Source organism: Pseudorca crassidens, chromosome 19, assembly GCF_039906515.1.
Source record: "Pseudorca crassidens isolate mPseCra1 chromosome 19, mPseCra1.hap1, whole genome shotgun sequence".
Classification (NCBI taxonomy): domain Eukaryota; kingdom Metazoa; phylum Chordata; class Mammalia; order Artiodactyla; family Delphinidae; genus Pseudorca; species Pseudorca crassidens.
In genome coordinates this window covers 18,116,110-18,127,035 of record NC_090314.1, presented here as the reverse complement: position 1 = coordinate 18,127,035, position 10,926 = coordinate 18,116,110, and positions in this window count along the sequence as shown.

Sequence of the window (10,926 nt, the reverse complement as noted above, 5' to 3'; positions counted from 1 at the left end):
CTGGCAGGTTCAGCAGTAGCAGTGCAGGCAAGTCTGAGGCAGGGAGGTGATGCGGGGACTGGGTAGGAGAGACTAGGAAGGAGGATTTGTGTGGGGACTCTGCTACCAACAGCCATAGGAGCAAGTGAGGGAGGAGTTGGCAATTGATCCCACAGTTCTCCATGGGCCAGGCAGCAAGGCAAAAGCAACCCTCCAGATAGCTAAAGTTAATACAATGGCTATGGGATAGGGAGGGTGGGAGGGAGACGCAAGAGGGAGGGGATATGAGGATATATGTGTACGTATAGCTGATTCACTTTGTTATAAAGCAGAAACTAACACACCATTGTAAAGCAATTATACTCCAATAAAGATGTTAGAAAAAGAAAACAAGAAAAAGAAATACACACACACACACAAATACAATGGCTTATGTTTATTGTGACCAGCTACTATTGGTGAGTACTTGACATATATAAACTCATCTTATCCTCACAACACTCTTAGGAGGTAGGGTTTATTATTCCCATTTTTTTCAGGTAAAGGAACTGAGGCACAGAGAGGTTAAGCAACTTGGGCAAGGCTATGCAGCTGGTAAATGGCAGAACTGGGATTTGTTTTTCGTTGTTTTTGGGTTTTTTAAAAATATTTATTTATTTAAGCTGCGCCAGGTCTTAGTTGCGGCATGTGGCATGTTCCCTGACAGGGATCGAACCCGGGCCCCCTGCATTGGGAGTGCAGAGTCTTACCCACTGAACCACCAGGGAAGTCCAGAGCTGGGATTTGAACCCAGACAGTCTGGTTCCAGAAGCCTTGCTCTTAATCACTTTGCTATCCTACATCTGTTGAGGTAATGCTTTCAAGAGGAAGCAGGATTCCCCAACCTCAAGGATAAAGCAGGAGAGTGATGGCGATGGCAGGGTTTTTTGCCGGGTGGCATTGCCCAGTCAGACCTCAGGTCCCTGCTGCTACCTTGAGCCGGTTGCCTCTTACCATCAGGCAGGGAGCCTGAGGCGTGCTGCGCTGGGGCCTGCACTGACCCGGCCTACACCTCCAGGCAGAAGGGCACCTGGAGCCCAGGGCTGTCTCATCAGAATGGAGCAGGGGAGCATGGGCAGGCCACCCCATAAGTGGCAGCAGCTGGTACAAGCCACAGAGAGGGGCTGGCAGGGGAAGACCCAGCCCCAGTACTACAGCTTCACCAGGTTCGGGAGAAAGAATTCCACTCCCACCTCAAATATGAAATTCAGAAACATCACCTTCTCTGCGGCCCTGGACACAAAGGAGTCAGTACTAGGGGGACAGGGATAGGAGTGGTAATGAAACAAGCATGGAACATCAAACCCAAACAGGGAGTATTGCCCCAGCAGGAAGGCCAACCCCGTAAAGGCCCGCAGTGCCACGTGGGCAAGGTTGATGGCCAAGACTCTGTGTGACCTCAGGCTGAGGTCCTGGGCTGCAGCCTCAAGGCATTTGAGGAGAATCCTCTCTCCCACCAGGAGCTGTCCCTCTAGGAAGTGAGAAGACTCCAGGAACCCCAGTCTGGGTACCTGTGGACACAGAAATCACAAGGTTTAAGGGAGGAATTGAGGTGAGGGAAGGAATAGGGAGGGAAGGCGGGGGGGGGGGGGGGGCGCGGATAAATATAAAGCCCCAGCAGCCAGATATTTGCATAACTATTTCTGGCCCACAGCAAGAACTCCAGTTCCATCTGTGCCTGATACCCAGGCATGCCACTTGCTGCCTGACAAGGACAAGGAGAACAAACTGGCAGAGAAAAGGACATTGAGGAAGAAAGGATGGAAGCAGCAACTCTCCAAGTTTCTCCCCAGCACAACCCCAAATTAACCAAGACAGTCTGAACACTTACACTGCAATTAGGCTTCCACAGAAATGTTCCTGACTAATGGGCTTTTGAACCTTCCAACCGTCCTGGGCATTTTTTTTTTTTCAGACTTACAAGGCACCAGGCCTGTTTTTCTCAACATGCCACAGCAGACTATTCATAACTTAGATTGTTTCTCCTCCAGGTTCCGGGGTCACATATAACTTTTTGTCACCATGCCAGGATGTGGAAGAGGCAAGTCTCACAGTCCCCATTCTTGCCTCCCATTGCAAAAATCTTATCTAACTTTACATGTCTGTAGCTTCTAATCCTAGGAATTACTGAAAAGCTTGCCAAGGCATAGTTTAGAGGGGGGTATTGACACCCCTTATCACCATCAGCCCCCTCTTTCAGCCTCCCAAATGCGAGTACAATCTAAATAGAGCAGCAGCATGCTTACTGTGCAAACTCAGGGGCAAGACAGGACCCTAGCCTTCACAGCTGACTTGATCGTCTTCCCTAGTCCCCTCCTAAACAGAATCCTGGAGCTGCCCCTGGAACCTCTCTCTATTTCCCTTAACTTTCAAAAAGACAAGCTGTCCACATGAGTGAATGAGGGTTGAAGTTTCTGGTTGCCGGGGCTTTAATACAATGGATGAGAGCACAGTCTCTCAGGAGAACTTTGAAAATAGGGCAGAGATCTATCTGCGCAGGCCCAGGTTTCTCAACCTCAGCTTCAACCTCAGCACATTGACATTTTGGACCTGATAAGTCTCCGTTATAGAGGACTGTCGTGTGCACTGAGGGAAGTTTAGCAGCATCTCTGGCCTCTATTCACTAGATGCCAGTAGCAACCCCCCTTCCACCCCGAGTCATGACAATCAAAAATGTCTCCATTGCCAATGGTCCATGGGGAACAAACGTGAGAACCTGGTCTAGGCTAAGCAAAGTGTTTTCCTGTTTGGAGGCAGGGGATGAAAACGTTGACCTCTAGATTCTAAGATCCAAAAGGAAAAACTCCAAGAGGGGTAAACAAGATGCTGTGACAGGCTAGAAGTCAGGGAGTAGAGCAAAGACCCCGTATCATAGGATATTGTGATGCCCCAGCCAGCCAGCCAAGGTCACGTAACAAGGACCCTGCAGAGTCAAGAGTAGTGAATCCCCAGGTTTTCAGCAGCTACAGGCCTTATCATGCAAATCAGTTCCACCTCCAGTGTGTCCAGCTCTTCCTCTGAACTCAGATCTTCGGGGGTTGGGGGAGACTGCTGGGTAGACTTCTCTGGGTGTTCCTTGGAACCACACAGATCATAGAGGCCTGCAAGAAGAACCAAGGCCTGGAAGGGTTTCCAGGTCCATATCTTAGAGTATCTCTGCCCGCCCCAAAGCCCTAGAACACAGGGCCAGAGAGGGGCACTGCTGGCAGGGTTCTTAAGCTCCTCTAGTTCCAAATCAGTAGTACAGATTCTTCCTTTTGCCTCAGCCCCCCACGTGGCCTGGCACAATACCGTTACTGATCTTTTCTGTATCGAAAACATTATTTTGTTCAACATGGATTTTTTCTTTGCATCAGTTTAAATTTTTGAAAATATTCCAGTAAAATATTCTTTATCTTGATTAGTGAGGTTTTTAGCATTCCTTAAATTTTGTGCCTGAGGCTACTGCCTCCCTCACCTCATTCTCACCCCAGCCCTGCTCACTGGGTCCCCAGCAGGACAGCCCATGAGGCACATGTGAAGGCAGAGGTCACAAATGGAAGCCCACAGGCTGAATTCTGCACATAAATGTGTTTTGATTGGCTAGCACTGTGTTTTCAAAAATGTCTTGATTTGTAGCCAATTTTTTTTAAGTCAAGAGATTCACATAAAAATCCACATTTCTGGTTTCTTTTGAAACCTTGGGTGATCTAGCAATACTACATACCATGGTCAATAGCTGGCGGGACCTGCTTAGTGGTTTTCTGTTTAGGGTAGGGGGTGCTGTCCAATTTCCCTCAGCCACACTCACCCGGCTTCTCCTACTTACAAGACCCATCTGATCTCCTGTGCAGTGGTATGCTGGAGCTGGCTGGTACCCATTCACAAGAGTTGATTGTCAAATTTCTAGAGTCAGTTGTTGAGCCATTATAAAAAAATTAAATTATATAAACTTACAATTAAGTACACTAAATTGAAAACAAAACTCAACTTCCTAATGACTATTTTTACTATTATGTTTACTATTTTACTAATACATTTTACTATTATCTATGCTCTTGAGGTAATTTACATCTGTTGTGCCTATATGGTGGAAATATTATATAGTGGTGTGTTACTGCATCTCTTCCCAACACTGTGTTCAGTTTTGTCACATTGGAAGCATGAAACTGGCCACAATAGGAGTATTTACACCATGGAAATCGGCAAACACCATAAAACGGGGCTTGATTCATTGTGTTGATGATTGTCTAGACTTAAGTTTTTTGGTTTATTTTTTGGCCGTGCTGCAAGGTATTGTGGGATCTTAGTTCCCTGACCAGGGATTGAACCCAGGCCCCCGGCAGTGAAAGCTCCGAGTCCTAACCACTGGACCGCCAGGAAATTCCCTAGACTTAAGGTATTGATGGAGAAAATATTAATAACATCAATAAACTTAGTGTGTCGCATCTGTAGCTGTTACATTATGATTAGCACAAAAATTTGAGGAACTAGTCTTTCAGTATTTGAAAACTACCATGCAATTCAGCAAGGAAGTTGCTCAGTCATTGACTAACAAGTGAAGTTCAGACAAAAGAAAAAATCTTTATTATTTCACTTTCATCTTATGCCTTAACTTCAACAAAAATATCAACCAACATTCACGTCAAAAGTACACCTGTTTATCAGTTGTAACCTAAGGCTGATTACTGATACAAGCGGCCCTTAAAAATCAATGAAGGCATTTTGTGGGAATGAATTGGCTAAATGGAATTGACCATAAAGAGTACTGTATATTTTGTTATTATTTCTAAATTGTGTGCTACACATTCTTTATACAAATAAAACGTTTTAATAACCTTATGTATTTGCACACATCTTTCCAGGGAGCCAGTTTTTAAACGCTTACCAGCACACCCCTCTTGGCATCTGTTTGCCACTCTTACTGTAAAGTTTCTGGGCTAAGAAGGCAGTTACCTTCTCTTCTGTTTCTCCCCAATTCTTTGTGCCACATGGTCCCAGGGTGGGCACCCAGGAGTCCCCCAACAGAAAATCTCTCAGAATCCACCTTCCTTCCAGCAACCACCTGCTTCATGCCAGCCTTCTCACATGTGCTCGTATCAAAGTCCTCCAACAGCTAATTGAGATGGATGCGATTATCCCCATTTCACAGACGAGAAAACTGAATGGCAGAGCCAGGATTTCAATCTAGGTCTGCTGCCTCCAAAGCCTGTGCTCTTTGTACCATGCAGCCTCCCAAAGGAGAGAGAAACATGATTTAGAGCAAGCAGGGCACAGGAGAAATACCTATGTATCTCTCTGATCCCAGATTAAAAACAATGCCATTGCACCTGTGCCATAGACAAGGGCTGCCCTGGAGCCTTCTCCTCCTTCTATAAGCAAGATATTCCTTCAGTCAATTCTAAATCCTTATTATGGCTCTGGATTCTGGAGACCCCTAGAGCCAGGCCCACAACTCTCTTACCTGGAAGGGAATAGTTGTTGCTGAGAGGTGGAGGCTGAAAGAAATCTGCTGCCTGCTCCGGGGTGCTGCAGACCAGGAAACACGCAGAACATGGGCTTTTGTCCCCAAGCTGTGGGGGACTTGCAGGAGGTAAACTCAGAAAAGGATGCCACCAAAGCTAAGACCCACAGTGTGTGTTCTTTGTGTTCAGAATCTTACACACTCGGCACAACTGAAGCCACGAGTATCCCCCTACCCTCCAGTGTTCAGGACCAAGCTGTGGCCATGGCCTGCCGGGTTCAGGAAATTCCCTCCTCAGGTATGGACACCCTGACGTAGTCACCCTTGCAGAGGTGCAGGTGAGGCCCAGCTTGGAAACCACCTGGCTCCCAGGAGTGCTTGGCTGGCACTGACAGGAATGGATCAGGAGCTAGGGCTGTTCCGTTCCCAAGGCGGAAGTTCCTACCAGTGAAGCTCTTTTCTCCCAGTTTGGTGGAGGGGCCCCGGGGAAGCTTGGGAATGAGGTTTAGGAGTGCCTCCCCAGGAGAAAGCCCTGTTCCCCAGAAAGACTTCCCAGTTTGTCTGGCCTTCCTGATGTCTCTCGGCATCTGAGTCTGAAATCAGGGGCCCCAGGCTCTATCACTTCTTGTGTGACTTGGGGCAACTCACTCCACCTCTCTGGTCGTCATTTGTGTAACAGAACCAACAAATATTGGATGGCCAGGGCCAGACTCAGGAACATCACATTCCTTACCTCATTCATACCTTCTCTCCGACCCTGTGAGGTTAAGATTAGGATCCCTACGTTGTAGCAGAGGAAACAGAAGACCAGAGACGTTAGGTAATTTAGCTGGGATCACTCAGCTAGAATTCAAACCCAGGTCTAGGTGACTCCAGCTCCACAGATTCCTGTCATAAACTATAAAGTACTTGACACAGAATAGCAGGAATGACTCTGTTCTCTACTGCAGGGTATAAGAAATAGATGTGAACTTTATATCTGTATTGAACCATAGAGTTTAGTTTAATCCCAGGCCATTTTAGGTTCCCCTTCCCTCTGCACACAGGCCTCTCACTGTTGTGGCCTCTCCCATTGTGGAGCACAGGCTCTGGACGCGCAGGCTCAGCGGCCATGGCCTACGGGCCCAGCCACTCCGCGGCATGTGGGATCTTCCCGGACTGGGGCACGAACCCATGTCCCCTGCATTGGCAGGTGGACTCTCAACCACTGTGCCACCAGGGAAGCCCTGCACCAGGATTTTGTCAAGGTGTCCCAAGGCAAGTGTGCAAGCGCTCAGCCCTCTATGTCATCTGCCTCTATGTCAACTGGTAGAACCAGGCCATTGGTTGTCCCACACTGGGTTACTGCTGAGATGTCCTTTATTTCTTGGCTTTCTCTGTTATGTCCATGCCAGGCTTGAGGGTCCTGGGTTCTTGGCAGCCAAGTTCCCATCTGCCCCACCTCCCCAGACCACCATTTCCTTTTTGCTGCCCCAGGCTCCAGCCCTAGTACACCACAGGATCCCTCTGGCTAAGACTCATGGCCACCTACAGAGTCATCCTTTCCCCTCTGTCTCTTCTCCTCCTTAGCCTGGAGGAAGCTTCTCCAGTTTCTGAAAGGAGCCCCTCTCCTCTCAAACACCCCATCCGGCTTTCACGTATGATATTTTCCTCAAATATTCAGTCTCTACTCAGAGGTTCCTCTATTCCCCTGAAGACTAGATTTCTGGAGAGGGAGGCCAGAAAGCAACTTTATTTCTGAGGTGTCATCCTCTGAGGCAATGAGCACAGGACAACCCAGCTCCTTGAAAAGCAAGAAGTGGTGGGGATGAGGTGTTAAAAATACCAACAGGAAGGAGAAAAAATGGGTAAGATCTCAAACAATTTTACATCAATAATCTTGTACAAACTTACTGTTCTTTCTCCCAATTCCCCTTTCTTTGGGGGCAGAGATATAGCGTTTCAGGGCTTAATACTAGTAGTAGCAGTAATAATAATAATAATAGCTAATATATGTTGAGGCCTTTTTATGGGCCAGGCACTATGATAACTGCTACATCTATATTACTCCATTTAATTCTCATAAAAATTCTGTGAGGCAGTTCTTATTATCCCCATTTTACACATGAGGAAACTGACCCTCTGAGAGCTCTGCCCCAAGTTCTTACAACCTGTACGTGTGGAGCCCAGTTCTCACCCAGTTTTCCGACTCCAGAGACTGTGCAGCAACCACTGGACCACACTGTAGTTGGCTGACCGGTATCACTCCGACTGCCCACTCACCAGCATCGAGAAATATTGTCTACAAGCAAGTCAGGCACCTCCTCAGGTGAGGATTTAATGGAACTTTGGTGTGAATGGGTTTCACCTGCAGAAGCAGGAAGTTGGCTGGGAAGGAGGTTACTCCCAAGGACCAAAAGACCAGACTGTAAGTCCTTGGCCCACCTGGCAATGGGCTCCCCAGGCCAGACTCAGAAGCATTGCCTGGGGTTCCAGGCTGGACCCACCTCCAGCCTGTCTTCCCTCTTGTCTAGAGGATGCTGAGAAATCACTGCCCTAATCCAGGGTCCCCTCATCCACCCAGAATGTGGGTACCAGAAGTGGTGTCAGATGAAGCAGGTACCAGCAGTCTGGCCCCGGGAGGTGAGGGGTCAGCCTGGGACCAGAGCTGCATGTTCCAGGTCCAGCTGCTCCCTGGATACACACACGCACGCGCGCGCACACACACACACACACACACACAAACACAGAGTGACAGACTGTTAATCTTCCCCTAATATGAGATGTTAATCTTCCCCTAATATGAGATTCCTTTTCTTCTATAGTGATAGAACTTTTTATTAACAGCTAGGCAGTATCTACCCAGAATAAAGACCTCATTTCCCAGCCTTCTTTTCAGGAAGGGTGGTCATATGACTATTTTCTGGTCAATGGATGTACATGGAAGTGGAAGTGCAACTTCCAGGCAGGGCTCACCTGGGTGATTTTCTTGCCCTTTGTGCCACTGACTGAGGTCACCTGGTGGTATTCAGCCGGTGCATGGGTTGGCTTGGAATGTCCAAGTCAGCTTCACTCACATGTCTAGCATCTTGGCATTGGCATGGGGCAGCTTCTGGTGAAAGGCTCAGCTGGGACAGTCAACTGGAGCACCCACGTGTGGTCTCTCGAGCACGATGGCCTCGCGAGAGTTGGACTTCTTATGTGGCAGCTCAGGGCTGCACGAGAAAGCGTTCCAATGATCAAGACAGACACTCCGTGGCCTTTCACAACCAAGCCTTGGAAGTCACTTGACATCACCTCTGCCTATGCTATGGGTCAAAGAAGTCACAAGCCCACCCAGAGTTGAGGAGAAGGGTCATAGACCTGCACTTCTCAATGGGAGGAGAGTCAAAGAATTTGCAACTTTGTTTTAAAAACACACCACCAGCCCTGGACCACTAGGTCTGGACTTGAAGTCAGAGAAAGAAGAAACTTCTATCTCATTTAAACCACTGTTATTTTGACTCTCTCTCACGCACAGCTGAATCCAACCCCAACAGACACACATATATACACAGACATATTCACAATATGCACAAGACACGGAGGGTGGGGGTGTGGGCAGATACTGAAATCTCACAGGATTAGGAGTATTCATTTACTCACATTTAGTCATTCAACAAACCAAGCTCAGCAGCTGTCTTTCCCCAAAGCTCTTATCTCACTCCATACTTCCCCCATCATAACACTTTCCATAACCTATTGTAATTACCCATTTATTTGTCCATATCATCCTTGCTCTGCTCATCTCTTGGACCATCTCTGTCTTGTTCATCATCATTCACTTATCACCAAGCACAGAACCTCCGTAAATATTTTCACAGGTTCATATTTTACAAAGAGACAGCGGGTGATGCTTCAGACTGCTGGGGTCTGGAGATCAAGTGGAGAGAAGGGACACTGGTTAGGAGTCTGCATGATGCCTGGAAATGATGAGTTCCCGGACTGAAGCGTCAGCAGCTTCAGGGGGATGAAATGAAGAGAGAGCAGGAGGTGGGACTGCCAGGCCTTGGTGATGACGGGTGAGGGAGAAGCAGGAGTCAAGAGTGGCACCCACAGGAGTTCCCTGGTGGCCTAGTGGTTAGAATTCCAGGCTTTCACTACTGAGGGCCCGGGGTTCAATCCCTGGTGGGGGAATGAGATCCTATAAGCTGTGGGGTGCAGCCAAAAAAAAAAAAAAGAGTGGCACCCAGGTTTCTAATCTGAGTAGAAGAATAATAAACAGTGGCATTGTTTGCTGAAAGAGAAAAACAGGAAAGGGAGGTAGAAGACTCAGGGAAAGTAATGAACTCAGTTTGGGCTATCTGCATTTCAAATGCCTGGGGGCCGTCCAGGCGGAGTCATGCAGGAGGCAGCTGGACACACAGAGTTGGACAAACCCAAAGACTGGTAAAGACATGAGCACACATTCAGAAACATTTCCACTTGTGTGCGTTCATCGTTCGTTTAAAAGTGCTGGAGGAAGCAGGGTCCGGAGCAAGGCCCTGGCATGGAACTTGGTAGACTCACACGCCCGTCTCCACCACAACCTGATGTGTCATCTTGGGAAGGGGCTCTGCCTTCCTGGCTCATAGTTTTCTGCTGTGTTGTAAAAATGGGAGGATTGTTTCTGACTTCTCTTTCCTTCTAGCTCTCCTGGGCCACGATTCTTAGTGAAATATTTGAAGGTCTACGACTTGCAGGCTATCACGCTAGACACTGACCCCAGTCCTGCTTCTCACACACACAAAAAACAAATCGACAGCAGCAACGAAAAGAAGCTCACCTTCAGGAGGAGGGTGCCAGGTGAATTGCATTGTATCCCTGCACCCAGTTCTCTGGCCACTCAGTACTCACACCTGAATCCCACCTTGGCCTCCAGGCTCCTCCAGCTATTCTTGGCCTAATCCTACCCCAACAGCTGTTTTCTTAAAGACCAACTAGGATTAAAAATTATCCTAATTCCTCACATTTGTGTCACACTTTATATTTCTACTTTCTCAGTATAAATGATATTTATTGCACAGGAGCTATGTGGTAGGCAACGTGCCAGGCTCTGAGGCTCCAGGATGAAGAAGACATGGGCTCTGCCTTCCTCACAAAAGGCAGGGAAGAGAATTAGCAATGTAATCTGGTGTGATACAATCACACAGGGGCTTGCAGGAACCACACAGGGGCGGCATAGGTGGTGTGTGTGTGTGTGTGTGTGTGTGTGTGTGTTTACGAGGATCCTCAAACCCTGTGAAATTTTCACAGAACATCAGCACTGGAAGGGATCTCACAGACCACTTAGTCCCACTTTCTCATTTTATTTGTGCAGAAACTGAGGCCCAGGTAAGTTAAGTGACTTGCCCAAGGACACACAGCTGGTGAGAGCAGCAAAGCCTACACTGGGAGCATATATCCCAGACTTCTTCCAGGTCTCATCGACTGTGCTCTTTCCCCCTCACCGCACTCCCTCCTAAGAT